This window comes from Schistocerca piceifrons, unplaced genomic scaffold, assembly GCF_021461385.2.
Source record: "Schistocerca piceifrons isolate TAMUIC-IGC-003096 unplaced genomic scaffold, iqSchPice1.1 HiC_scaffold_177, whole genome shotgun sequence".
Lineage (NCBI taxonomy): Eukaryota > Metazoa > Arthropoda > Insecta > Orthoptera > Acrididae > Schistocerca > Schistocerca piceifrons.
In genome coordinates, this window is record NW_025727645.1 from 1 (window position 1) to 5,000 (window position 5,000).

Consider the following 5,000-nt stretch of genomic DNA (forward strand, 5'->3'; position numbering starts at 1 on the left):
CTACTTGTTTGCCGGACGGGGCACTCGGGCGGCGCTGTCTGGGATCTGTTCCCGGCGCCGCCCTGCCCCTACCGGTCGACCATGGGTGTCTATATTTCGATGTCGGGACTCGGAATCGTCTGTAGACGACTTAGGTACCGGGCGGGGTGTTGTACTCGGTAGAGCAGTTGCCACGCTGCGATCTGTTGAGACTCAGCCCTAGCTTGGGGGATTCGTCTTGTCGCGAGACGAGACCCCCAGGGGCTGGTCGCCAGCAGGGGTACGCGTGGGCCCCCCTTGCTTTCAGTTTCCGCACGTCGCATCTCTGGGCGTATCGGTCTGGGCGGGCGCGCCGCACCCAGGGCGCTGCAGTGGGTGCGGCGGACTGGGGCGTATCGGTTGGCGTGGGCGCTGCGATGGGTGCCGCCGCCGTGCGCGCGGGGAGGCGGCGCCGGCCGGCCGGGCGCCGTGTGTACCGCCGCGCTATAGCGTATCGCTTTGGCGGCCGGCGCCGGGTGCCGCGGTGGGTGCCGGACGGTCGATGTCGGCCCACCGGCCGGGGCGTCGCGTGGAGGCGGCGGCGTCGGGTGGGTGCCGTGCGGTGGTCGCGGTGCCCGGCGGGGTCTGGTACGTTGTCGCCGTCCCGTGGTACCACGGCGTCCACCGCCGCCGTCCGGTGAACGCCAGTACCCCTAACCGATGGATGTGAAATAAAATATAATAACACATGATGCTCCGCAAGAAAATAGACTTGGGATAGGGTGTGTCGTTGGCAAGTCCCCGGGGCGGTTAGTGTGTGTGGTGATAAGTCTGTAGGGGCGGGGGGGGGGGGGGCGAGGTATTAGGAAATAGATAGATAGATAGTGGTGCCGTGGGTGTCGACAGTAGACATAGCACACTGCCACCTACAGGGATCCGACGGAACTACGCCACCCATGCCGGCAAAACAGTATCGCCATCTATGAAAATAGGGCGACACCACATGCAATACCGCCATCTATGCGCATCTGACAACACTACGTCCGCACCACAAAACATACCGCCATCTGTAGGTCTCCCGCAACATGACCTCCTGCAACGACGCTACCGCCATCTATGAGACGCCAAGCCGACTAAGACAGCGATGGCGCCACAGTGGCCGCCTTTCGACGCCACCCACAAAGGCTGCAGCCTCTGTCGACCATAGCACCCAATCTCCAGTGGCTCTGCCGCACGAAGCCGTGGACCGGCAATGACGCCACCCGCACCCGTTCGTGCACCACCCCAACCGCCAAACTCGCACCTCCAGCGGATGAACGGCGGACGTTTCCCGCACTCGTAAAGTGCAATCCACCCCTATAACTTGCGTTTCATGAAGAGTTATTTCCAATATGCGACATTCCCGCTGTCCGTATACATGAGCCGCGACCTGTACCACTTACGAGCGAGAGACGCGATCGCGTTGCTCACTGTACGGCGTCCGATACCGAGCCATCAGCATGTCGGTCCCCATGCGCGTTGCACTCGCACTCGCAGTCGCAAAAACGTGGGGCAAATATATTACGCGGAAGAGTTATAACAGACCGAGCCCCACTGCATGGGGGGAGTCTTTGTCACTAATGTACACAGATGGAACATTTTGGACTGGAACCAGATTACCCGTACACACGGCGCTGATTAGTAATCAATGCAGAGCCATCAAACTACAGCAAATATACACAACTGTCCGTATACATGCTGAAAGAGTCTGCCCAAAATGGGAACCACACGTCAGCCAGACACTCTGATCACGCACCACTCTCTGCTTCTAACAGGCGCACATACAATATGTAAGCACCAGCATGGAACAACATCCAGTGCATCTTCTCCGCCACATTACACAATCCACACTATCACAACCAGACCAGGAGGTCCGTGCGGAAAATACAATATCCCAGCCTTTCGACATCCACCATTGCGCAGACCAGGCACCAACACCCACACATGTCCTATACAACGGTGCACCCAACATCACAATAGTACCTCCTGTCACAGCGCACAAAACAATGACATGAGTCAAAGACACAGGTCTCACACAAGCATAGAATTGGAGCGCCGCCTCTAATAAGCCAAAGGTGCATCCTGACGTGACAAATCTGATCATGTCACAAGCATTCACTTACTATAATCACTATCAACGAACCTGCCGCCCCGCCCCCCCCCCCCCTACACCTTTCCGTACAACAACGTGTAACCTAACCTAACCTAACCTAACCTATGTTGTACCTTAACCTAACCTATGTTGTACCTTAACCTAACCTATGTTGTACCTTAACCTAACCTATGTTGTACCTTAACCTAACCTATGTTGTACCTTAACCTAACCTATGTTGTACCTTAACCTAACCTATGTTGTACCTTAACCTAACCTATGTTGTACCTTAACCTAACCCATGTTGTACCTTAACCTAACCCATGTTGTACCTTAACCTAACCCATGTTGTACCTTAACCTAACCCATGTTGTACCTAACCTAACCCATGTTGTACCTTAACCTAACCCATGTTGTGCCTCAACCTAACCCATGTTGTGCCTCAACCTAACCCATGTTGTGCCTCAACCTAACCCATGTTGTGCCTTAACCTAACCCATGTTGTGCCTCAACCTAACCCATGTTGTGCCTTAACCTAACCCATGTTGTGCCTTAACCTAACCCATGTTGTGCCTTAACCTAACCCATGTTGTGCCTTAACCTAACCCATGTTGTGCCTTAACCTAACCCATGTTGTGCCTTAACCTAACCCATGTTGTGCCTTAACCTAACCCATGTTGTGCCTTAACCTAACCCATGTTGTCGCCTTAACGTAACCCACGTTGTCGCCTAAACCTGCTCTGTAATTGTTATACGACTCGTTCAATTATGTAGTGTTGCCCACCCGCAACCCTCGCAATATAGTTCGCTACTCGCACTTGCCCGCACCCCTGTGTATCGCTTCATGTTAAACACCTTGCAAGTCTTGCTCACTTTCCACATGCTCCTGCTGTACACTGTAATGTGGATGGCAGCAGGACGTACATGCCGCCCCTCCCCACGTCCCCACCTTGCCCCCTGCCTTCGCAAGCTGGTTGGTGAGAAGTTTGCATGTTCAATGCCCTTCGCATGCGACGTACTCAGGCTACGTTGTGGTGCGGCCTGTGTCAACTGTCCGCTGATGTCGTACGCGTGAACCACAATCTGTACTGCACATTCGTCCTTATGTACTGAATGATACATCGTGGCACATGTGTGACCGCACAAACGACTGCGCCCAAAAACGGCGGACCATACAGTGCAAATATTGTGCACGCAGCTACGTGTCGTCTCCTATGAGAGCTGGATTGCAGTGTGGTACGCCATAGAGACGTGTGGGAGGAACGGACGCCGTGGATGGCGATCAGCATGAGCTGTCTGTTGATGTATTCGGACCTAGTCGTCTCTCCTCACACACCGTGATGGCATGGTGCACCGCGTTCCATATCTGCGACATGCTACAGAGGCCGGTTGACAGTCGTTCGAGCAATGGACATCGCATACGTACGGGGGCCACCTTCCACGTATTGTCTAGGCGTGCACATTTTGTTGCGTGTATGTGGGCAGACGTAGTGTGGCGTGACACCTGACACAGGCATGCAATAATCGTTGAAGTTGCAAATGGCGATGGACGCCTGCGTTTTCTGGTGAAGTTACGCAAATGAACAAATGGTAACCTGTTGTGGTGCGGTTGTTCTCGCTAGGGGTGAATCGGTGATGGCGACGATAGGTTGAGGTACTAACCGGTTGTTCCAGCGATACCCACCATGCCGACGAAACTGAACGGCATCTGGGTGTGAAGCGATACGCGGCGGTGGCTGGGTGGGACCGTCCCCCGGCCGGTGAGGGGGCGCCTCCCGGCGTGCTGGCCGCGCGGTGCGTGGGCGCACGCCGCTACAGCCGGCTGGTGGGGGCGGCCAGTGGCAGGCGCGCCGGCCGACGGACGCGGCAGGCGTCGCAGCTGCGCGCCGGCGCACCCTGCGCGCGGCGCCCGTGCGGCCAAAGTAGGTCCTCGCGGGCCCGGTGCGAAGCGCGGTGGACATCTTCAGTGTGCTGGTCCGATTGAGGACTGTGTGCGTTGAGGATGCGCCGCCGCCCGGCGCTCGGCGCCGCGACGCCGTCTGCTGCTCGGTCGCCCCAGCGGTTCTCGCTGGTGGTTTGTATCGCAGCTGTGCGGATGTGTTGGCGCGTGCGCTGTGCTGGGAGAGTTCGCTTCGGCACCCAAGTGGGGCTTTTGTCCTTCTGTGGCGCTGGCGTTGGAGCTGCCGGTCACCGTAGGTGGCGCGTGTTGTCTCCCGCCGGCAATGCCACGACAGCACGCTCCCGGGCCTCTGTCGGCAGCGGCAAGCTCAGTTGGGAGCACGGGTGGTCGCACCGAAAGCGTCTACTCGCCTAACTCCGGGCGATTGCGCCTCTCTCGAACCCGACCAAGTACTTGGGACGGCGCTGCGCGCCGCCGGGACCTGAGAGGGTTTCGAGGTGTATTGTGCAGGGGAGCTCAGCCTCCTCCTGTTTGCAGAATGATTGAGCGGACGCTTGCGTGTTCGCGCGGGCCCCCGGGGACACACTCCCGGGCGGCCGGCTGCTCAGCTCTAGTTGACGCAGCTCCCTGGTTGATCCTGCCAGTAGTCATATGCTTGTCTCAAAGATTAAGCCATGCATGTCTCAGTACAAGCCGCATTAAGGTGAAACCGCGAATGGCTCATTAAATCAGTTATGGTTCCTTAGATCGTACCCACGTTACTTGGATAACTGTGGTAATTCTAGAGCTAATACATGCAAACAGAGTCCCGACCAGAGATGGAAGGGACGCTTTTATTAGATCAAAACCAATCGGTCGGCTCGTCCGGTCCGTTTGCCTTGGTGACTCTGAATAACTTTGGGCTGATCGCACGGTCCTCGTACCGGCGACGCATCTTTCAAATGTCTGCCTTATCAACTGTCGATGGTAGGTTCTGCGCCTACCATGGTTGTAACGGGTAACGGGGAATCA

General features: G+C 56.6%; 1 non-coding gene across 1 annotated transcript in view; it reads left to right on the plus strand.

The window, feature by feature from the left end:
• The first annotated feature begins 4,613 nt into the window (after nt 1-4,613).
• Nucleotides 4,614-5,000, plus strand: part of LOC124738487 — a 1,907-nt gene continuing 1,520 nt past the window's right edge. The window contains exon 1 of the ribosomal RNA XR_007009843.1: nt 4,614-5,000. This exon is cut by the window's right edge and continues 1,520 nt beyond it. This is a non-coding gene — a ribosomal RNA (small subunit ribosomal RNA).